The sequence below is a fragment of the Chelonia mydas genome, chromosome 8, assembly GCF_015237465.2.
Source record: "Chelonia mydas isolate rCheMyd1 chromosome 8, rCheMyd1.pri.v2, whole genome shotgun sequence".
NCBI classification, from domain to species: Eukaryota; Metazoa; Chordata; order Testudines; family Cheloniidae; genus Chelonia; species Chelonia mydas.
Genome location: NC_057854.1, coordinates 99,638,431 through 99,663,458, shown reverse-complemented (window position 1 = coordinate 99,663,458; position 25,028 = coordinate 99,638,431). Strand labels below are relative to the sequence as shown.

Here is a 25,028-nt window from a genome sequence, read left to right as displayed (position 1 = left end):
GAATTCTGCTTCTTACCCTCTAGTGTTCTTAGTGTTGGTTTGGGCTGCACTTTTGGAGAAGTTCTGAATCTGGATCCTAATGTTAGGGAAAGAGGTACCTAGCTCTGGCTGATGCTTTTCAAAGGCTACATTTTTTAAAATGAAAAATGGCCCTTTTCCCCCCCCAAAACTGGAAATTTTTGCAAAAAAAAGGTGGTGGTTTTTCCAATTTGTTGTTTTTTAATAGAATTAGAAAAGAAAAAAAAATCCTTTTTTAGTTTGTAAGTTTTTCCCCTTTGCGACCTCCCCGCACCCATTTTTCAGTGGCAAAATTGCAAAGGGAAAAAAAAAGAAAAGAAAAGGGTGAGAGGGTAAAGAAAAGAAAGGAGGAAAAGGGCAAAATGGGAAAACAAAAAAACCCCAGAATTCAACACTGAACCAAAGTCGTCATTTCTCTAAACCTGGAGAACAAAAACAACTGACGTTTTGGGGAACGGACGGGGGGGGGGGGGGGGGGGGGAATACTTTCCATTTTCAAACCAGCTTTAGTGTTAACAGTAAAACATCTAGAGTTGGAGCACAGGTTCTGAAATCTCATTTATTTTGGATGCCCAGAAGTATCTTAACATCTTTCTAAAACTATGCCATCTATTTTATATGCAGAGTGGCAAATAATCACGTATAAACTTTGATGGGGAGATGAAACCAATTACACTTCCGATGAGTTCTCAAGCTCTGCTGGATTGTAAGTAACATAGAAATGACTATAGTTTGGGTAAAGGCTTTAGTACTGAACACGAAAGAACTACATGATGGAAATGGGGCTGCAATCAGGGGCACCCCATGGAGTCTCAAGACAGGGGTGGGTGCAGTCTAAAAAATTTATGGAACGGTGACTGAATTTTTACTGAATAATATTAGTTGTGAAGGGAGCAGATCGTAGTAGACACTGGGGGGGATTAGGGGCTGGAGTTTGGGGATGGAGACTCAGATTTGATCCTGAGTCCACAAAGTTTAATTGCTAGGGGGGCTTGATGCTTTTCCATGCCATCCCCCCCCCCACCCGCACTAATGGCCCCTGGTGTGTGGGCTGGGCCCTTTGCTCCAGCCAGCTGCCTGCCACTTGAGGTGTTAGGAGATGATGGTGAAGTTCGGGTGCTTGGGTGGGGCCAGCCTAGCTGTGAAGGGAAAAGGTAGGGCTGGTGGCAACAATGCTATTCTCCAGGCCTCTGCCGCCCCCTCCTTGAAAGCAGCACTCCCAGAGCCAGCTTGACCCCTCTCCGCCCTCCTCTTGTGGTGCCCCTGGCCGCAAGTCCTTCCTTGGCTCAGAGAAGAAGATAATTTCATGGCATAGTTGTCATATACTGTGAGTCAGACTGGTCCCCAAATGAGTGGCTTCTTATTTTAGCCTACATGTGTTGGCTGAGACGTGAGTTCCTCCAGTGATTTTTCTCTCTCAGAGTTTGTCTGTTTTATTGCTCAGGGCCCTGGTTAGGTGCAAGCGATATCTGACAGCACAGGGTGAGCAGAGCCAGCAAATCCATTTTGGGCTTAAGTTATGGTATCCCAGGTGAAAAGCGTTAGCTAACGAAGTCTGCCCCAGCTGTCAGCCCAGATCTGCGGTAGGCGTCTCCATCTGGTAAGTCACTTGAGATAAGGAGGGAAAACCTGACCCGCGTTCCTTTGCCCATTGGAAATGGGGATTTGGCTGCACCTTTAAAGCCTTGACCACAAGGGAAGTGTGTTGTGCATGGCCCCACCAGGCCGTAGTTTTGAAATGGGAAAGGTGGCTGCCATGAGGGTCACATGACCAAAGAAGGGTGCTTACAGGGATTTTACAAGCCAATGTGCTACTCCGTCCAGTTCCCCAGACCCTGCTGTGCTTCCAGCTGGGGGATCAGCAGCAAGGGTGGATGTGATCCAGCAGTCCGATTGCAAGACTGTGTGTGAACAGTTAGTAAGGGCAATGCCAAGGCCATTATTTTTAGTAGGGAACAGGAAAAACATCCTCAATTTGAAGGGGGACAGATCACCCTCATTTCCTCCAGTGACTGCCTCAGTGATGGACGGCATCATCGGTAGCTCTCATAAATTCCGGGCAGCCAGTTGCAGAGTAAAATGGAGCAGGTCCTGACAACGCTGATGCATTGCAGCCGCGGAGGGCCTGGGGGTCATGTGAGCCCCTTGGCACCAGGGCTAGGATGAAATGCTAGTGCGATGTTCCCGGCTCACATGCCCCGTGTGTCGGGGATTATGAGCTACTTTGTACTAAGTGAGAGCTCTAGGGGTGAGGATGATGTGAACTCAGTGTGGAATTAGGGCAGCTTCCTCCTGGATCAGAACCCTGTTGGGTCTCCTCATCACCTCTCCTGTTTTTAACAAGAAAGCGCCATCCCAGTTCCCCAACCTCCTTCCGCAAATGCACCCACTCATTCCTCCTCCATGATGACCCTGTCTGGCACTGAATTCCTTCCTAGCTGGTCTGGGGCCTGTGGGGTGGAGAAGGTCACTCACTGTATCTTGGGCCTTCCAGTAGAGATGCTCAACTGAATGACTTGTTAGGGGATCGAGCTTGTTAGGGGTAGTTCGTGTAAGCAACAAAAATTACCGAAACTTTGGTAAACTATCCCAAGCCTTTTGGGTCTGCAAAACTGGGATCAAAGTGCCCACCTTCCTCCTTGAAAAGATGGCATCCAGAGGGTCAGTAGCTTGCTTCCTCATGAGATTTCTGGTAATTACATTTGCTGGTTGGGTTAGATTAACAGATTTTACATCCAAGATGAGTCCTCGTGATCATCTAATCTGCCTCCTGCACAATACAGGCCATAGATTTCACCCAGTGATCCAGCATCGAGCCCAAGAACTTGTGGCTAAACAAGATCTTATTGTTTAGAAAGAGGCCTACTCTTGATTTAAAGACTTCAAGAGATGGGGATTCTGCCACATCCTCTGGTAATTTGGTTACCCTCACCATTTAAAAACTGCCCAGTATTGCTGTATTCTGGTATGTTCTTGTCCAGCTGAGGCTCAGAAATATAAAGGATATCTGGGTGATGAGTGCAGGATACGTACTTAGTTCGGAAAGGAATGGAAAAATGTTCTCTCACCTAGTGCAGACTTGACAGATATTTTGGGTTTGAGTTTTGGATGAAAGGTTTTTATCCTCTATCAATTGGTTTGTCTGTTCTTAAGAAATATGCTTGAGCCCAAAAAATCTGGATCCAAATCCAGACCTGAGTTTTCCCCACAATTTAAAGGCATTTTAATTCAGGGTTTTGGTTTGGTCCGTTATAGGACGGAGGACACAGCTCTCCCCTGCATCCCAGCTCCACTTGGCATGGGGTGTGGGGGGATCAAGGAGCTGGTTATAACTTCTTAGTTCTGTATTGACCATGCCCTACCATCAGTTAAAGCAGCCGAGGGGCTACTCTAACCTTTGCCACTGGCATAAGGTCCCACATCGCTGGACAATTGGTGTAGTAAAGATCTGTTCTGACACTTCCCCGCCCTCTCCCCGACATGCCCTCTGTGCCAGAGTGGGCAGCTGGGATTGAGCCACCAGAGCATTCTTCTCTGCCAGGGAAATTCTCTGCCATCCATTTATGCCCAGAATCTGACCCACATCTACTGCCTGAGTGGCTCAAAGGGGCCAGCACATCCCAGAGAGTCTGGGCCAAAGTTCAGCTCTGGATCCAAACTCCCCCAAAGTTCAAAATTGGTTGGATTAGGGGTTTAATTTGGGCCCATCTCTAATTTTTTGTCCTCTTTTTGCATGCAAGCTCGAATAGTAACACTGGGAAAAAACAGCAGAACCCCTCCAATCCCCGCAGGTTACCCCTGTTGAAATGTGGATGAAAAATCCAAGCAGACATACATGAAAGATTTTCCACTGATTTCCCTTGACCGTGCTCCTTGCCCTGGTATCTGTTACATGTCTCTGGCACACATCGAAGTGAGGCAGACCAGCATTGGAAACAAGATGCTTTATAAACTGTACAATTGGTATGTCTGAGCTAGTGTTAATTATACATGTCAGTGATATTGAAGTGGCATACAGTAGATTGCTGTGCAAGAGTTTTAATGAGCCAGGGTTTTCTAGCAAAACTGGACACGGTTTTCACAAAAATAGTACAGTTCTTTGGCAATTTTGGCTTTGCAGCCTAGACATCAGAGTCCACAAAAAGGGGCAGACACCACTGAAAATCAAGATAAAGAATCTGTTCATTATTGTTGTGCAGGACTTAAGAGCAATTAAAGTGGTGGGAGATGGGGAGGGGACTGGGAAGGTAGCAGCTAATGCCCGAGACATCAATTTCAGAATGGGTGTGTGAAATGCTTCATGTCATAGGGTCGATTTTATCAGAATTTAGCTGTGGAAGAAAACCAGAAAATGAAGCACCGACAACGCTGAAACACCCCTTTGGGGCATGTTCAGAATGAAAAGTTTTGATTTTTTGTTCTGAAAGTTTTATAATATCTTATAGATTAAAGTCAAAAGAGAAATGAAGCCTTTCAATCGACCCCAAACAAAATTGTATTCAGACTTTTCCTTCATGGAGAACTTTGTAATTTTCATTGTTTCTTCTGATTTGGAATGAGGCCAGATTTTGAAACCTTAAAATCCTTCACCAAATGCAAGGTTTGTTTTCTGCACAGCTCTAATCGGGGATCTGTTGTGCTGGGCATTGTACAAATGCAGATTCATTCATAGCTTCCTAGATTCCAAGACCAGAAGGGACCATTGTGATCATCTTTCTGAACAACACAGGCCAGAGAACTTCTCTACAGTGGATCCTAGAGCAAGTACCTTGTCCTGAAGAGCTTACAGTCTAAATAGACAAGACCAAAGATGGGAGAAGAACAGTTTTATTAACCTCCTTTTACCCTTAAGATTAAGTAACTGACCCAAGATCACACAGGGACACCTGTTGCAAAGGGGAGAATTGAACCCAGATCTCATGAGGTGTACAGTCCACTGCCTTACTCTTAAAACCATCCTTCCGCTTTTGGCTAGGATTATATCTCAAGTCATTTTAGACAAACTAAACCCACACTGGATAAGGGTATTCGCCAGTTGTTAAATGCTGATGATTTGGCTTAAAGATCAAAGCTGCATTCAACAAAAAATGGAGGGGGAAGAGAAGTTTGCACTTTTCTCAGGGCTTTTGTTTGGACCTGTTTGTTTGCAGAACCAATGAACATGGTGCCTTGCTTTGAACGCAACCAGAAGAGTTAGATGCTTGATTGAACTTTTCAAATCAAAGCACTGATGTTGGAGAATACTCAAATTTTTGGAAAATATTCAGGAACAGTCTCTAAATTATGGATTTCTGGTGTCCTGGGTTATAGCACTCGGGATGTTATTACCCGCTGTTCACATCAATGTGGCACGAAGCTTTGAGCGGGGAACTTGCGAGGTAGTATCCGGAGCAGAGGCAATTTGCTGCACCAATGCAATATAACGTAGTAGTGAATTAATTTCCTGACAGTGAGATGATCAAGGAGGCAACGGAATTTGTCTCCGTACAAAAACAAGCCTGGACAAAACACTGGCATATTAATACCCTAGAGAAGTCATCGGAGCTGAATTTGGCTGTGCGTACATGTGTATGTGTGATGTGTTGTATGCACATTATATATGACTCCTGCTTAATGGATACAAAAACACGCACCTTTCTGCCTTGAGCTTGCAAACTAATTCATGATTCCTTTGTGCTAGCACTTGCCCATATAGAGTCATAGGGCCTGATTCTCCTCTGACTTTGGTTTTACACCGAGCTCGGCGCTTCAGTTGAGCTATTCCTGGTTAAGCTGAGAAGAGAATCAGGCCCATATTGTTTTAGGCCTGGGTCCTGCAGCAGCCTGGGCAGATCCCCTCGGCAGTGACTGGGGCTCCCCGTAGAGGCAGGTGTCTGTCTGCATGGATCCGATTCTGGGATCGGAGCCTTCGAGTGCCCTCCGTCTGTAGTGATGTATTTGGGAGGGGCCAGTTCGAACCTTAAACCTACTGGCTCACCAGCTCTTTTGCTATCACAATGCAGTGCTGCGTCCATGCTAGCAAACTCACCTGGATCCTAGTTCTTCTAGGTCATTTTTTTTGTGTCTCTGGAAGCCTCGATAACAGGGGTGGGCAAACTTTTTGGCCTGAGGGCCGCATCTGGGTATGGAAATTGTGACGGGCCATGAATGCCCGGTGTGGTGGGAAGGGGGACTCTATGGGGTGTAGCATGGGGGGGCTCTATAAGGGATGCTACCAAGGTGTAGGGGGGGACTTACGGGTGTGTGTGTGTGGCGGCGGGGGGGCTCTACAGGGGCGGCACTGGGGACTCCTAGGGGCCCTGCCGGCAGTGACACCAAGGCGGCGGTACCGGGCACTGCCACGGGCAGAGTTACCCTACCTGGGATGGGTGCGGCCCCTGGGTGGTTTCGAGGCTCTCGAGGGTGGGGCCATAGGAGACCAGGAGGGGATTGGGCGCGCTGCTGTGCAGGGTGGGGCTGCTGCATAGGGGCGGGGTTCTGATCCCGGAAACAGTGCGGTGACGTCGCACCTGTGCAGTGTGGCTCTGCGTGCCGGAAGATGGTGCTCATCAAGGGAATTGTGGGTCTGGTGGGAGCACCAGGCGGGCGGAGCAGGGCAAGCCCCCAACTCCGCTCCCTGGCAGCAGCTTGAGGGGCGGATAAAAATGTCTGATGGGCTGGAAGCAGCCCGCGGGTTGTAGTTTGCCCACCCCTGCTCTATAGCATTGACAAGCAGAGGGTTTACTACTAACTAGAAAGAAATAAAAGAAGATTCTTTGTTTTAGCTGAGCTAGCTAAAACAGCTACAGTAGCTGATGAGAGAGGGTGATTGATTCTCTGGCAGTATTTTAAACACAAAAGCAACCCCCTTACTCTCAGGGACAAAGAAGAGACCAACCACTAGTGGACCCACTAATACAAAAAGCAAGCTAAGTCAAGATAAAGTTGCACTGAAATCAGCTATAGTATGAATAACCACCTACTGGTCTCATGGACAGGTCACTGGAGTAGGACTCAAGACAGCTGCGGACTATTGCTGGCTCTGCCACTGGTCCGCTGTATGGCCTTGAGCAAGTCACTTAACCTCTCTTTCCTTTCCCGCCATTGTCTGCTTAGATTGTCAGCTTTTCAGTGCCGGTGTCTGTACGCACAACAGGGTCTCCATTTCACTACGTGCTGCATTAATACAAATAGTTATTAATCATACTGTGGCTACATTGGTTCTTCCTATTTACCCTCCACAAACTCAAGAGGAAAACAAGCATCTCCAGCCACCCACCAGCACAAGTATCCAGTGTTTGCAGCTGGAACTAATCATCGCATTAGACAAACAGCAAGGGTTCATTAAGACCAAAGGTGACTTTAATTTAATTGAAATATATTTGGCAACAAGAGAGGAGATCCAGTTTACAACACCTAATGGGAGGTCGGTGTGTGTGTGTAAATATATGTGTATATATATATATATAAAAAATATGGAAAAGTTAATGGCTGTAAAAATATCCAAACAACATATTTGTGCACGTGTGACAGTAAAAACCTGGGCCAGCTACTTTTAATTTTAATTTAACACTTTGGTTCTCAGCTAAATATATATATATATATATATATATATATATATATAAATAAATGTTCTTAAAACAAGAAGATATATGAACTCATGTAACGTATAAACCTATAGATGACATTGCCCTCCTCCCAGGGTGGTGGGTGAGGACATGGGGTGAGGGGAATGTCATGGAGTGGTTAGAGCACCAAGCAGCTGTCGGGATGTGAGTCATGTTCCTGCTTTAAGCCACTGATTCACTTTGTGATTTCAGGCAAGTCATTTACGCTCCGTGCCTCAGTTTACCCATCTGTCTAAATGGCTTTTTACAATAGTTATTTACCCCTCCTCGTGGGATTGGGAGGATTCGTTTCTAAAATTATATTGATGCGTGTATGAAGTGCAAGGGGCTATATACTTGCAGAGCGGGGGCCTTTATTTTATTTGTTTAGATTTAATTAGCAATGAAAAATGCCCATGAAATAAGCTTGAATCAGAGCCCCCACCATTAATTTGATATACAATCACAAAGGAGGACCATCCACTACCAAAAAGTGCTCCTCTTTAAATAGTGAATTAAATCAGCCAGCTAATAAATCAAGGCAACAAAACGGCACCTTTAACATCTCCTCTCCCCTGCAAAACATACCCTCAAACTTCCCCCAAAATGCCATCCAGTAAATGGCTTCTATATAAACTAGTATTTATATTTAAATAGTATGGTAAACATATGACAGTATGCACTAATCAGTGGGCAGTGACATCATGGTACCAGTGAAGTATGAAGTGTGTGTATATTTATACCCATTTTTCCCCTGGGTTGTGTTTTATATAGCACAGGACCCAAGCTCCACCATTTGTGGGGAGAGGGGTGGATCTGGCCTTGAAGGAGGCCCTTGGAAATGACGCTAAAAACTTACCCACTACGTGATTCTTCCCAGAGGGTTTTTGAAGCATGCTATGGCAGGGTCTATAACTTTATATTGAATCCATAGGATGGCCCATAAAACCTTGTTTTCGGTGGAATTGTCGAGGAAGGGCCAGCTGGGATGTCTACAGCTGAGTGTCAGCAGAGTTCAGAGGTGCCTGGATGCGGGGGACTAAATCTGAGGGGAGAGGATGAGGGGGGAAAAAAACACACGGCATGTGACAGATGTTAGTCACATCGCTTAATGCATCTCTGGCAAACACTCTGATGTAGATGGATGAGGGTGGTGCAAGAACTAGACTGGAATGGGGGAGGGAGGATGGGATTCAGAAGACCACGGTTCGATTCCTCGCTCTGCTGCAGGTTTCCTGTGTGACCTTACACGAGCCATTTGAAATCAAGAGGGGGTGGGCACCTAAATACCTTTGAGAGTCTGGGTCTTAAGGCTTGCCTACAAAGGGAAGTCAGCGCACAGTAAGCGAGGGTGTGGATTTAAAGTGCACTAGGGTCTCTGTCAGGTGGACACCCAGACTGCACTCTGAGACCATGTCCGCACTCAGGGCAGTGTGTAGAACACAGCCGCTACCCGCTGCAGTGAAAGGCTCCGGCAGTGGGGAACGCTACATATAAATTGCAGTGTAGATGTGTGAGGCATTGCTTGAGTGTGTAGAGAGCCATGCGGGGTATTTACCCCGGGGGCTCAAGCATGTAGGGCACTCTACTCACCTCGGCCCAGAGGTGAAAGTAAGCCGGTATGGTCCGGTACGGAGTACTGGCAAGTGCTGGTACACAGCCAACTGTACTGGCAGGGGGCAGCTTCCTCAGGCCAGCAATTTAAAGGGCCCGGGGCTCCCGGCAGTGGCTGGACCCCCAGACCCTTTAAATTGCTGCCCCAGGGCTCCCGGCCGCTACCGCAGCTACCCCTACCATAGGGCTCCGTCAGTGATTGAAAGGGCTCAGGGCTCCCAGCTACCGCAGCCGGAGTCCTGGGCCCTTTAAATCTCAATGTAAAGGGCCGGGGGATTTAAAGGCCCCGCCTCTTCCGGTTGAGGCCCCGCCCCCTGCACAGGACTCCGGCGTACCGGTAAGTCCTTTAAGTAACTTTCACTCCTGCCTGAGGTGGGCCTCACTGTCTACACTGCTATTTATACCAGTGTAAGGGGGGTGTGCGGAATCTATACTCTCCACACTGCTGCTCGTGTAGGCGTGCCCTGAGAATGCCTTTGGGCAGCTTATCTTGATGCACTTTCAAAGTGCGTTCAGCGGCTGCACATTAGGGTGCTTAGAGTGTCCACATGGGGTGTTAATGCAGAGCAGCTAATGCGCATTAGCTACTATGGTTTTTTCCCCTGTGCAGATAAGCCCTTAGTCTCTCTGTGCCTCAGTTCCCCATCTGTAAAATGGGCATGATAGCACTGCCCTGCCTCACTGGGATGCTGTGAGGATAGACAGACACCTTGAAAAACAACCTAAGGATAGCACAGTAATGGGGCCAGATAGAACAGAATCGCATCTCTTGATGGCTCACCCAAGATTTTACAGAGACCCTCTGTTTCAATGCCCTCCTCCCATTCAGTTTTTCTTCTTTCCCATTCCAGCAGCTACAGGTTCCTCTTCCCCCTTCCAAGAACCAGCCCTCCAGGGATGCTAACTTTCCACCCGCTGACAGCCGCCTTCCGTGGCGCTTACCTGGTGGCCGTGTGGGCTTGCATCATTTCCCTCTTTGGGAAAGAAGCTAAGTCAGGAGCTTTTCACAACCCACAATTTACCTGTTGAAAAGAAATAAAATCAAATAACTGTATGCTGGTGCACCGGGCAGAAGGCAGTGAACTTTGGAACCCCAGGAGAAAGTGAGAGTGGGTAGTGTGCCTGCTAATAGTGAAAGCCTTTCATTAGCTCCACAGACCAGATGGGAGATAAGGGCAGAAATGACTGCTAATCTCTGTTTCAGCATGGAAATGTGCCTTCCGGATAGAGATTTCTCCTGTCTGAGCACCACATTGGCGCTGTCTCCAGTGGACCCTCCCCCCCACAAAAGGGGGAGCCTTTTGCCTAGTGCAACACTAGGTACAAGCCCTGTTGAAGCAGAGACCATGCTGGGCAGAAAATACATTCCACCTTTGGTCTGCAGACATCAAGCCGGTGATCAGGTGTGGCTTGGCTGGGCCAGTCATGGTTTTTCATAGCATAAGTATTATCTATGCAAGAGCTCTTTTCACCCATATAGGGTGACCAGATAGCAAGAATGAAAAATCAGGACAGAGGTGGGAGGTAATAGGCGCCTATATAAGAAAAAGCGCTGAATATCGGGACTGTCCCTATAAATTTGGGACATCCGGTCACCCAACACCCATAGATCTCAAAGCACTTTACAAAGGAGATCAGGATCTTTGTCACTGTTACAAATGGGGAAACTGAGGCACAGGGAAGCAGAGCAACTTTCCCAAGGTCACCCTGCAATGGAGCTGGGACTAGATCCCAGGTCTCCTGCCTCCCAGGCCTGTGCACTATCCACTAGACCAGCAGTTCTCAACCAGGGGTTCTGCCCCCCCCCCGGGAACCACGAGCAGGTTTCGGGGGGCCGGTGTTAGACTCGCTGGGACTCAGGGCAGAAAGGCAAAGCCCCACTTTGCAGGCTGAAGCCCAGGGCCCCACGCCCCGGCACCTGAGGCTGATTCCACAATTTCGCTTCACAGGGCCCCCTGTGGCGTGGGGCCCCAGGCAATAGCCCTGCTTTCTACCCCCCTGATGGTGGCCCTGGCTTTTATAGGCAGAAAAAGTTGTGGCACAGGTGGGCCGTAGCATGTTGTGGGGGCCTCAGAATGAAAAAGGTTGAGAACCCCTGCAGGAGACAACACAGCTAGTGTTTTACTCTCGCTGTTCTCTCCATCAATGGAGAGCCCCCCGAGTCTTATTCTTCTAAACAGGACTGAAGATAAAAATGTTTTTAAATCAGTAATGATGCCATGCACTCACCTAGCACAGCTCAGCCATGAGTCTGAATGCAGGGTTAGAATACAATGTAGACATTCAAGCCCAGGGTTCCCTAACACGGCTCGAGTCCCCCGTAACCCTGGGCTTGCACTGCAGTATAGACATCCCTACAGCAAGCCTTTGCCGAAGAAGCCAGATCTTCTGATTCCCAGACCTGGCCTGAAACCACTGTCCTCCCTGGCATTGGGATCACCCACGGACAAGATTGTTGCAACCATTCCTTTGCCACATGGGGGAGGTGAGGAGAAACCAATCCCTTTCTGCTCCGGATTTTGTGTCCAGCTACAAACAAGTGGTGAAATGAGGGGCGGGCAGTGGGAGGAGTGGGACCCGATAGCAGGCTGGGTACACAGAATGGGGGGAGTCACTCCATGAGAAGGGGGGAAGTAACTTACTCCAGCTACGCCCAGAGCTGGGGCAAAATCTAGGTTGAATCCCCGTTCATTCTCTGCTCCTGGGGAGGTGCAGATTGAAAAGTTGCAACCAAGCCCCAGTGAATTATCTTGAATTGGGATTTATTGTCTCTTCGTTACTTCCACACACGCAGTCTTGGTAATAACAAGCCACACTTCCCTTTCACTTACTAAAAGGCCATAAAAGCCATTTGTTATACAGAATTTTACTGGATCTGATTGGGGTGGCGGGGGGGGAAGAACAAATCCAGGCATAAACGTTCATGGAAAATTGATAGCTTTATGCCAGAAAGAGACAGTTCCATCAGAGCCACTTCTTGGGCTGTCTGAAAATATTTGAAACCTTGCGATATTTAATGTTTTTCAGATGGCGATAAATCTGCAATAGCGCGGGATCGCTCGGGCTTTGTGAGAGATGAAGTGAGATAGGAGAAAACACATGGGTCTATATGGGAGACGTTTGTAGGTCACACGTCCACAAGTACCAGGACAGGCCGTCTGAGCACTGCTTCTCTCCTCCACTTCGCTGGGCCAGAAGGAAATATGCAAAATGGGCTTTCAGGTCATTTTATGCACAGTTGTGATCTGAATTGGGGAGGTGGTTTTGTTTTTGTTTTTTTGCAACTTGACATCATACAAAATATGAATGTGCAGCTAGGGAAGGGGAAATGGTGCTGGCTGAGAGCTTTGTGCATCTGGCAAGCCCAATGCATCACTCAGGATTTGTTTATTTAACCTTTTGTTTGCTGGGAGGTCGCAGAACTGGCTCCAACTACAGGTAAACTGGAAAACATCTGCTCCTCTCATGGCCTGATGGTCATTCACTCTGTTAAGCCGCTGCACATCTTGTCCCTGATTTCTTGCTGCACCTGGTCTGCCCTGAAGCTAGCCCTGAAAGCCGGTGTATGGACCAGGAAGGAAGTCTCACTTAGAACATAGGTATTACCCAGATGGAGACAAGTGCTGACTGCCAGGCAAGCACAAACACCATGCAAGAGGTGGGAGGGGTTTCTGGATGGATTTCAAAACACAAGGGACATGGAGGATTGTGCACGTCTAGTGAACAGACAGAGCAGGAAAGAAGCATCCTGGAAAAACAAGGCAAAGTTAGGGTGAACTCGGAATCGGGGGCCAGATCCTTAGCTGGTGTCTGTCCACATAGCCCTATGGAAGCCTGGCTAGTTCTGGTATGTATGGGCTGGCGGCTAGCAGGGAAGTTGCACACATGGGCTGGCTCACCTATTTCTGAGTTACTGAGGGCCTGGCTGCATCAGATGATCTCTCTTCAAAACAGTCTTTGGCACGACAGCCTCGTAACGCGAAAGATGCAAGGCACGAGCCTCTTCCACCTGCGCCTTTTGTAATGATTTTCGCTGGTGCAAAGTGGCTGTAAAATGTGCCTACTCTGATTCGCAGTGTTTGGTACTGGTGTGAATGGCTGCAGAAGGAGTGCGGGGGGCAGTGGGGAAGAGTCAGGGCCTTAGTCCGTATCTAAGCTGGGGTTTTCCGCTTGCAGCCTGCCAGAGCTAACATGAATCCCCCAGATGCAGCTGTGATTAGCTGATGGGTTTTTTTTTCCGTCCAACTGTCTGTTTATGGAATTTGAAAGAGAGACAGAAACACCTCAGCAATTTGATTTTGGCAAACAGCTGTGAGCCAAGTGTGGAACTAAAAAATCCCTGTAGAAATCAGGGAAAATGCCTGCAAATTTCCACACATTTCACAGAGGCAGTGTGGTCTCCGAGCCAGCCGGGTGGTCTGGATGACAGCAGGAACTCCTGAGTTCTATCCCACCTCCGCCACTGATTTGCTATGCGGCCGCGGGTAAGTCACTTGACCTGTCTCTGTCTCAGTTCCCTCCCGCCTCCCAACCCCCCTGGTCTAAAATGAGACTAGCGGCCTCAGTTCTGGGCTTCTAGCCAACCTGAGCTTGGCACAACCTGGGAAGGTGGGGCAAAGGTTGGCTGTACTCCCAGATTCTGGAAGCTGCCAGGGACTGGAGAAATTCCAGGAGTAAAGAGACTCTTTTAACTGTCTGTTGACCCCAGTCCCGCATCAGGATCGGCTGGTGCTGCCCCCATTAAAGTCAACGGACTTTTGCATGGGCACAGGGGTCTGCACTAGCACGAGTGTGAAACTAAAGCAGGTGCAGCGTAGTTCTGGCCAAACATATTCAGCTGCAACCCCTTACTTTCACATGGACACGCGTTTTCAAAACCCCACTCTTCCGCGCGGGACTTTCTGTTGCTTGGTCTCTAATCTGGGGGGAATACTTGAGCAAAATCCCTTTCCGAGGGGGATGAACTGATGAAGAGATTTAAAATGTTCTAAGGTTTCAGAGTAGCAGCCGTGTTAGTCCGTATCCGCAAAAAGAACAGGAGGACTTGTGGCACCTTGGAGACGAACAAATTTATTTGAGCATAAGCTTTCGTGAGCTACAGCTCGCTTCATCGGATGCATGCAGTGGAAAAGACAGTGGGGAGGTTTATATACACAGAGAACATGAAACAATGGGTATTACCATGCAGACTGTAACGAGAGTGATCAGGAAAGGTGAGCTATTACCAGGGTGGTGGGAGGGAACCTTTTTGTAGTGATAATCAAGGTGGGCCATTTCCAGCAGTTTACAAGAACAGTAGGAGGGGAAATAAACAAGGGGAATAGTTTTTCCACTGAATGCATCCGATGAAGTGAGCTGTAGCTCACGAAAGCATATGCTCAAATAAATTTGTTAGCCTCTAAGGTGCCACAAGTCCTCTTTTTCTTTTTGCAGTTTTACTTTGTGTAATGACACAAACTAACTGCATGTTGGACAGGGCTGCAGCAGTGATGGGTCTGAAACTGAAATTGGGGGGGTAGGAGGGGAAGGGGAAATAATCACAGAGAAGTGAAGTGAATTGCCTAAGGTCACACAGCAGCTCAGGGGCAGAAGTCTCCTAATTCAGTGCTGTATCCACTAGACCATATGACCTCCTGCTTCAGGATAGCTAAACTGAACATACCTGATTCAACCCTTACTGGAACGAATGGAAAGACTCAGACCCTATGTTTAAGTGTTCAAAGTACGTCTAAGTTTTGCGGGCAAGGGCAGTAGAGTTTCTAAACTGAAGATCAGTCACCTTCAGATTTTATTTTCATTGGTTTCCTTTGATCTTCATTTCTGGTAGTAGGAAAAAGAGGAGACACCTAAGTGAAACATTCCATGAACCCCCTGAATTATTGCAAGCTCAAGTGCCCAAAAGTCAGAAAAGTCCAAAATTTAAATGTGCTCCAGTGACTTTGTTTGCTCTTCTACTTTCCCTTGTTCACTGAGGACCTTAACACAGTGCTTTTTGTGGCCTTCCACTTATAGGAGCCATGCAGGAGAGGGGAGAGCTCCCTTGGTAGAGGAGCTGCCTAGCACAAACTTCAGTGACCACAAGTTGCTCCCGCCCCTTTGCAAGTTTCAGCGGAGGAGGGGACGACGGTGCTGAGTGGTGTGAGGGATTCTGGCCTGCTGTGATCCAGAGGCAGCCCTGCCTGCTGAGATTGCTGGAAGTTAGAGCGGCCCCGGAGCTACTCTAACTTATTCCGGGGGCCATTTCAGCCCCTGCGGCAGCCCAGAGGACACGAAGGAGGCACGAAGTCACCTTTGCCCCTTCTCCTCGTGCGCTTGCCCCTGTGAATGGTTATCATACAGTACCCAGGATGTGATTGTGGGTGAGCTAAAGCTGCTGAACCCACCATACCTTTTGGAATCTCCCGATGGGCTTGATCCTGTAACTTGAACATGGCACGAAAGCTGTGTTTGGTTTTTATTCTAATGCCGTTAAGCCTATTTCTGAGACGAATTTCCCCTTCCCACCAAAGTTTGGGTAGGGGGGACAACTCACACATCAACCAGTGCTTGCCTCAGTGCAAACTCACGCCAACTTTGTATTATAAACTAAATGCCATGATCTTCACCTAACAGGCTGTCCCGTTGTTATTGTGTATAGCTGTTTTGAAAACACACATTCCGTACCCATTGACTCCATACAAATGGTTTTGCTGCATAATTGGTTGAAAATTAATTACTCGAAATGTTTTTCCTAAATATCGTGGTCAGTTTCTCACCCTCACCGTAGACGTCTCATGCCTTTCTTATGAATTCATCTCGTGACCTGCATTTCCTGAGTCTAAATAGTCATCTTCGCAATGTGAAAAAGGCACGTTCCTTTCTGGCTTTTCACTATCCCAGAACTGTTTGCATCCAACTTAATGCACTTCAAATGTGACTAGCAATTCACAGCTTCTTGTAACTAGATATAATAATACAGTCGAACTGTGCCCTGTAGTTTTCACACAGCAATGGTTGCGTCTTGCAGTTTGTTAGCGAAGATGTAAGATCAGAGAGCTGGAGTGAAGTCTCATTAGTAAGACTACGTTATTCTTACAAATACCAGCGCATTTACTGGTATGGTATGAAATATGATCATAAACCATTAGAAGTAAAATACCTTTGCCAAATGACCAAACTGAACAGTGCACTGCCCTTGCTTTTCCCCTTGCGTGAATTCATTTACACCTGGATTCAGCAGTACACTGAAGTAAATGCTTACCTTGAAGCACACAAATTGAAGTAAGGCTCAATCCAGCGAAGCACTTGAGCACGTGCTTAACTTTAAGCAGTCAGTGGTTTAATCACAGCGCTCACGTGGTTAAAACTCAGCATGTGCTTCGGTACAGATCAGGGCCAGACTCAGTAATCGGCAGAGTTCCCACGACCTGTTGTAGGCGGGTCCAGCGACATCATAGCTTTTGATCATCTAGAGCTGGATTAGGGGCCAGATTTGTAAAGGTATTTAGGCACGTAAATCCCATTGGTTTCAATGGGTGCTCGGCAGCTAAGTTCCTTTAAACATCTGTCCCTCAGGACCTGTCCTCGGTGCTTTGGAAAGTGTGCTGGCAGTGACCGTGTTTATGCTGTTCATATATCCTGTGTATACATGACCCACTGGTCCCAGCTAAGGGTTTTGAGAGGTTCTGCTGTTCCGAATACATAGCCCAGGCTTTCCGTTGGCCAGAAAACCTTCGTGAATCGACCTTGGGGAAACAAGGCCTGGATTTAATTTCATGAACTCAAACTGGTTTTGTGATTATGTTGAGGCATTTGGTAGTGCCGTGGAGTTGCAATCAAGAATCTGGACCCTGTTACGCTAGGTGCTGGGGATGCAAAAATAGAAAGAAGATGGTCTCTGCCCCAGGTTCCTCACATCTCTATGATACCCCCTCCCTCTGTGCAGATATTCACAGGGATTGCAAAACTTCAATGAGCTTCAGGGTTATAAATTCATCTGCCAACATATATTTTGACAGTTTGCAATGATCATACTGTAATTTCTCAGTGCTATGGCAATGTACTGAAGTCATTAATTTTGGAGGAGATATTTTTTCCCCTCTTAATGCTTACTCTGATCCCTGGTCTAAATTCAAGCTGGAGTCAACCCAAAGGTGGATTTGACCCAACACATTCAGAGCTGCAATAGGCTGTTCATAGGAGAGTCTGGGAATTGGGTTCGTCCAAACTCGCTTGTGAAATGAGCTCAAAACTCTGCCCATTCGGCCTGGGATGAAAGACGAGCCTCAAAGGTGTCAGTGGTTCAGATTGGATATGTGCAGATCCACTTCTATTATTTAGGATTGAGGTGAGTTGCGGAGAGAGAGGGGGACAAAGTTTGTGAGTCAGAACAAAAGCAGCGGTTCCCTCCAGCTCAGACATGATCGTTTGTTGGCGTTGGCATTAATGCCGTCCTTGCAAGGGTAGAATCGTAAAATAAGCCATTGATGGTTGTATTCAACTGACCTCTTAATAATTCTTTTGACAGCACTGATTTTCAGCAGATTTTTGGGTGATGTTCCCACCCCCCCTATATTTATTACCTTGACCTCTTCTGCTTGCGAGACCCCCCCCCCCCCCCCCCGCCATTTTTACTCCAAGAACACATTTATTGCATGTTCTAGCCCACATACGTCACACGCAGATCAGATTACTGCCAGGTGCTCTACATGGGGCTTCAAACCACTCAGAAGTTGTATCTCGTGCTGAAGGAGGCGGCTCACCTTTAATGCGGGTTATCCCATAGCTCTGCTCCACCAGGTATGCTGGCTACTGGCAGGAGCTGAGAGGAGGTAACCATTCCCTCTCATGGCAGCCATGGAGGTTTCAAAATTTGCTGTCGTTCCTCTTGGGTACATATCATTGGCGGGGCGCTCAGGCACTTGGAAGTGGGGCAAGGCCAGGTAGGCATCCGGGGCAGAGGAGACCTGAGCAGGAGCCAGCTCCATGGCAGTGGCAAGAAGGAGCAGTGCTGGCATCCCCACTCCCCTTTCAGGTTTGGCCCTCTGGCCCCTCCGTCATGGGCAAACCTGAATGGTACTGAGATACCCATGCGCCCTGTGGCCCCTCCATCACGAAGGAGCTGTGGTGAGTGCATGCACAGGGGAACTGGCTGGGAGAGGTGTGGCAAGGTGCCCTGAGGGGAGAAGGGGGCAGCCATGAGGGGTTTAGTCATGTGTACCATGTGAAAAATTTCTGGGTCTGCCAGGACTTCGTCCAAAGCCCATTGAGGTCAATGGGAGTCTTTCTACTGATTTAAACCGATTTTAGATCAGACCATATTTGAGAAGCTACCTCCTGGTATAAACCAGAAGCAGGCTGGCTGTAGCGTGTGTCCTTTGGCTTAGGAGATCACTTCCTTTCTCTGTCTGCATGAGCCTGAATTCAGTGGTCTCCAGGACAAGCTAGAAACCCCGCCTCTTTTCCTGGGAAGATGCAGAGATTAGGGGTTTGTTCTGGCATGGGAAGATGGTTTTGAGCTCGATGGCCAAGATCTTCAATAGCGACTAGTGAGTGTGGCTGTCCAACATGGGAGACCTAAAAGGGGGCTGATTTTCAGAAACTGCTTGGCATCTGACCCCTGATAATCAGACCCCTCTAAGGCATATCCTGTTGGCAGTGAGTTTGAATGCCCAGTTTTGATGTTCTATTGGGTCTCCATTGCTTGGCATTGCAGTGGCATTTACACTTGTGTAAAGTAGATGTAAAATTATTATTTATTTGTTATTTGTACTGTCGTAGCACCTAAGAGCCCTAGTCATGGACCACGACCCCATTGTGTTAGGTGCTGTACAAACAACTAAAAGATAGTCCCAGTCCCAAAGAGTTTTGTATAAGCCTAGCTGACTACACAAGTAGTCAAGGCAATAGTGAATCAGGCCTATGGATTATGTAGATTTGTACAATGTGCCTAAAGTTTGTTACAGCTGCATATAATAAATTTTAAATCCCCCATTAAAAATCTACTTATTCTATTTGTGATAATATATTATTTCTGCATTTTTTCTGTCTTTTTTTTTTTTTTTCTATAAAATAAACGTGTCTAGTGAAGATACTCGTGGACCATGCACACATTCACTTACAAAGACTCTTCGGATAACAGGAAAACCCTCTGCCAGGTCTGGTTTACAACATGACTACATTTTACAGCTGGTCAAAATATTTCTGTTAAAGTTTCAGGAGCAAATGAAGTTTCCCACAAAATCAATGTTTTCATGGAAAGTGTCACATTTTGGTTGAAAATTTGAAAACCGAAAATTTTGAATTCAGAAATGCCACCGTAGTATCTCTTGGGAGTTGGAGTTGTAATCTGGAGTGTCTCATGCCCCAATTCTCCTCCTTGGGTTGGGCTGCCCAACTGGACTACTTCTCCAAGCAGCAGCCATGTGACCCCCATAGGGTAACCAGACAGCAAATGTGAAAAATCGGGGGGGGGGGGGTAATAGGAGCCTATATAAGAAAGACCCAAAAATCGTGACTGTCCCTATAAAATCGGGACATCTGGTCACCCTAGACCCCCCATCGTGCTCAACGGTATCTCAGCAAAAGGGGAGACGGTGGTGCTACCTCTGTCTTTGGTTCAGGTATTATGATCTCAGGCGATGTTTACGCTGTGATAAAAAATCTGCAGCATAGTCCAGTCACCCATCCTGGATATAAGTCAACAGTGTGCCCTTGTTGCCAAGAAGGCCAATGGCATTTTGGGATGTATAAGTAGGGGCATTGCCAGCAGATCGAGGGACGTGATCGTTCCCCTCTATTCAACATTGGTGAGGCCTCATCTGGAGTACTGTGTCCAGTTTTGGGCCCCAGGCTACAAGAAGGATGTGGAAAAATTGGAAAACGTCCAGCAGAGGGCAACAAAAATGATTAGGGGGCTGGAACACATGACTTATGAGGAGAGGCTGAGGGAACTGGGATTGTTTAGTCTGCGGAAGAGAAGAATGAGGGGAGATTTGATAGCTGCTTTCAACTACCTGAAAGGGGGTTCCAAAGAGGATGGATCTAGACTGTTCTGAGTGGTAGCAGATGACAGAACGAGGAGTAATGGTCTCAAGTTGCAGTGCGGGAGGTTTAGGTTAGATATTAGGAAAAACTTTTTCACTAGAAGGGTGGTGAAGCACTGGAATGCGTTCCCTAGGGAGGTGGTGGAATCTCCTTCCTTAGAGGTTTTTAAGGTCAGGCTTGAGAAAGCCCTGGCTGGGATGATTTAGTTGGGGATTGGTCCTGCTTTGAGTAGGGGGTTGGACTAGATGACCTCCTGAGGTCCCTTCCAACCCTGATCTTCTATGATTCTCTCTGCAGCACAGCCACTGCTGGGACATCGGGTTTATCTCAGGATAAGGAGAGAAAGGTTTGTGAGATCTTTGTTGAAATATTGGCAGTATGACACTGGTGCAACTGCTCTGATATTACAGTGATTAAGAATGTGGGTAGACACATGCTAGTGGAATTGTGAAGTTGGCTCCAGAACTGGATCAGAACTTCCCCAAAGTCTGAAGATAAGCAGATTTGATGTTCTGGTTTGGCTAGCTACAGAGCTGCAAAATTCAGATTTGGATCTCTGAGGGGGCATCTGAACTTCCCTAAAGCTTGAGATGGTCTCTTAATTTTTACCTTTATCAGAGATTTTTAAGGCCAGAAGGAACTTCTACAATCATCTCTAGTCTGACCTCCTGCATAACATAGGTTGTAGAAGTTCATCAGTCACTTCATTGTCTTCCTATTTATTAGAGCTGGTCAAACAATGAGAGGGAAATATATATATGTATATTTAAACCAAAATTATCTGTTTTCATTAAAAAAAAAAGGGAATTTAGAATTTTTTTGATCAGCTCTGTCTCTCTGTTTGTCCATCTGTGGGTTTTATAATGCATCCATGCTCCATAGCATCTGAACTCCTGGGGTCAGATCTGATGTCCCACCCTGGTACAGGCTCATTTCCATACTAAGTACCTATTAGTGTTTGGAAGTGGTGAGTAATAATATTTAGTCTATTCTATGGGCTCACAAAAGAGGCAACATCAGGGCATTGGGGTGAAGAACCAGTCAGATTACTAGACATGTTCAACAATCCTAACCTTGCAACTATGCTCATAATTTTTTTCTCCTGCTATGCCAATTTTGTGTTCCATTGTGACTTTCAATCTGTCCCAGTTTAAGGCTCAGGTGAGGGAGATAAAATGCTCTTAATTTTAATTAGAACAAACTTTACGGTGTTATTTCATTAGCTTGTTTATTTCAGGGCTTGACAGTAAAGTTATACTGTACCCTGTGGGTACCTCTACTTGTGTTGTGGGGTTTCTTATTCACAGTTTGTCATGGACACTTACACTTGATTGAACGTCGCAGTTCTGTAGCCCGGAACCAGAATAGTAAATGAAAAATGCTATAATTGGGAAAGGTACTATTAATGATACTACTAGGCTAATATACTGAGGCTTTAAGAGACTAGTACCAAAGGTACTGATAGAGACTAATAATTGGGGAGGTAAGTTAAGAAGATAAAACTTAACTGGAGGACACAGGAAATACTCTCCATCAGAAAATGTAAGTGTATAGGAATCGCCAGAATGGATCAGACCCAAGGTCTCTAGCCTAGTATCCTGTTTCCGATAGTGGGCAGCACCAGATGCATCAGAGGGAGGTGTAAGATCCCCAAAGTGGGCAGTTATGGGATAAACTGCCCGCGCGCCCCCTCACCCCCCCATGCTGCATCTCATCCTGACCTCTAAGAGTTAGGTATTGACTGCAACCCTGGTGCATGAGGCTTGCTGTCCCGGGAAAAGTGAGTACACAGGACATGTAAACTGCTATTCCTGGGGTAAGTGAGTAGAGAATGATTCTGATTTAGAAGGATTTTATACGTTACTCTCTTTATACCAGCATCACCACCACATTCAGCCTGGGTGTAACGCCACTGATTTCAGTCAAATTACATCAGGGAAAGCTGTGGTACAAGGAGACGATCTGCTGGTGGGGCACTCTCCCAATTCTTTAGCCTCAAATCCATGTTCTTACTGAATGTTCAGAACCAAAAGTTTCAAACTTGGGGGCCTACAATTAGGCACCTAACTCCATATTCCGGAATGTGAAGACGAAAAGGATGGTCCAGTGGTTCGGGTGGTAGTCTGGGCTCTGTAAGGCTCTGCTCTGCTATAGCCTTCCTGTGTGACTATAGGCAAATCGCATTGATTTCCATACAAATGAGGTGCCTAAATACCTTTGAGTATCTGTGCCTTAGTTTCTCTGCCTCAGTTCTATCTCTATTATCTAACAGGGATAATAACACTTCCCTGCCTCATAGGGTGTTGTGTGGCTAAATGCGTTAAAGATTATGAGATGATCTGGTGAGAGGGATTGTGTAGGTACTCGTGATATCTAGACAGATTGAAATATCGGGTCATTTATTTGGAGGTGCTGATTACTCGCTGCCCCCTTCGAAGTCAACAGGGAGATGCAAGTGCTCATCTGGTGATTAACTTTAGGCACCTGAGTCTAAAAATTTTGGCCAGGATTCTTACCTGACTTTTGAGAATAAGGATCTTAGAAATGGCGAGATTGGGTTTTTATACCACAGGACAAAAAAAACGTAACTTTTTTTTTTCATCATGGCCTTTTTTTAATGTAGCCTGGCTAACGTTCTTCTCAGATTCTGTTGCTAGGTTAACGTTATTGTTCACATCACTTAATAGGTATGTACGAATCTGAACTTCTTTTATGTTGTTTTATCCAGTGCTTGGATTTTCACCAGGACTACACTGTACTTAACCTTCAATATGTTATTGTTTGAGTAGTTATGTCCGGTATGAATAACACCTTACAACATAACATTCCTAGTCGGTATACAAAGATCTTCCAGAATGAATTTAAAAGGGCTCCAGGAAAGTCTAGTTACATCGCTTGTTTCATTTTCTGCTTAGTCTATAAAAGTAGCAGAAGGGAAGGAGCGGAATAAAAACATTACAAATGATACATTGTTGGATAAAAAATATTCCATTACAAAACCTGTCCATGTTCATAACTCATATCTATTATACAGCTCATTGAGTTGTCAATAAGAAACAGGAATGAACCAAGATAAAAACAATCTGTCAGAAAGCAGATTGTACTAGGAAGATAAGAGTCAAATTAATTTATGATGCGGAGCTTTCACAGCAGACAACGAAGCAGCACTGAAAACCACAGTCCGATGTAATCCCTTTGAAAAAACGTTGTACTTATTACAGATGTGATAGTTACAAATGTTTGGTTTAAAAGGCTGTTTTGCAGCCTGGAAAAAAATGGTCTATTTATGGTCTCCAGATTTTGAAGGTGGGAGTTTAAAAAAAAAAAAAAAAAAGTCTGTAGACATATAATGCAAGACTTAATATTTCCATTGTCCACTGAAGTAGAGCTGCTTAAAAATGGAATTTTAATCCTGCAGGAAATTCTGATGTTTCAACATTTAATTTTGTCCCAGATCAGGATGAAAAAATCAAACAATTGTAAATTTTTGTGAAAAGTTCCCAAGAATTTTGATTTGGAAATGTCATATTTTAGGTTTGATGTCTTCTAAATGTTCTGACTTGTTCTAAATGAAAATTTTCATGCTGAAGTTGACTTAAAATGACATGCAGATGAGTCATTTTAAATCAAAATGTCAGTTTGAGATGAAATCTTTCATTTCAATTTGGCTTTTGAAACAAAAAAGGTCTTGTTTCATATTGAGATGTTTTGAATTTCCCCATAGAAAATCAAAATATTTAATCAAAATTGACATTTTCCCCTGGAAAATTTTCATTGTGACTAAACCACATATTTTTGTGATAAAATTTTTGTGCAAAAAATATTGGCCAGCTCTACAATAAAGTTTGTATTAACTGACTACACTGACCTGGTAGCTCATGCACTGCGAATGGTGAAATATCTGAGATACGATAAATGATCTGAACCTCTGTGCCATACTTGAAATGAACCTGAACCAAACCTCTTGCAGGTTCGAAATATTTGGGCAACTCTTTCATTCCTCAGTGTCTCTCATCTTTTGTGTGTGTTTGGTGCTTCTTTGTTCTGGCAAAGACCAGGAGTGAAAAAGTAACACACTGTTTTGTGTCTGATCCATAGGGGATAGCAGTCTTCTACAGCTACCAGGTAGGAGACTTAAGTGCCAGATTTTTAAAGGCAGATAGGTGCCTAATGAGATTTTCGAAAGGGCTGGGTGCCTACTTGCAATAGGAGAGGAGTTAGGTCCATTTGAAAGTCTCACAAAGAATCTATCTGCATCTGTAGGGATCTAATGTAGACTTTTGTGGCTCGTGGTGGATAATCAGCTGAACATGAGCTCCCAGTGTTAGATGCTGTGGCCAAAAGAGCTAATGCAATCCTGGGATGAATAAACAAGGGAATCTTGAATAGGAGTAGAGAGGTTTGTAGAATAGAATAGGGGTAGAGACCTTTATATTATTTGGCACTGGTGTGACTGCGGCTGGAATACTGTGTGCAATTCTGGTCCCTGCTATTCATGAAGGATGCTGAGAGGGTTCAGAGAAGAGCCAAGAGAATGATTAGAAAACCTGCTTTATAGTGATAGACTCCGAGTGCTCACTCTATTTATCTTAAGAAAGGTTGATTGACTTGTTTGCAGTCTATAAGTATCTAGATGGGGAACAAATATTTAATAATGGGCTCTTCACTCTAGCAGAGAAAGATATAACAGGATACAACGGCTGGAAACTGAAGCAAGACAAATTCAGAGTGGAAATAAGGTGTACATTTTTAACGGAGAGCATAATTAACCATTGGAACAATTTG

At 45.9% G+C, this 25,028-nt stretch overlaps 1 long non-coding RNA gene across 3 annotated transcripts in view; it reads left to right on the top strand.

Annotated features, from left to right (window-relative positions):
• The window catches only part of LOC122461503, a 62,676-nt gene that overhangs the window by 453 nt on the left and 37,195 nt on the right, over nt 1-25,028 (top strand). Inside the window, exons 2-4 of one of the 3 annotated variants that reach the window (XR_006283438.1) lie at nt 643-724; nt 1,463-1,618; nt 8,539-8,606. This is a non-coding gene — a long non-coding RNA (uncharacterized LOC122461503). Of the gene's footprint in view, nt 1-642; nt 725-1,462; nt 1,619-8,538; nt 8,607-25,028 lie in introns of those variants that run through there. The other 2 variants (XR_006283437.1, XR_006283439.1) reach the window with 2 other exon arrangements.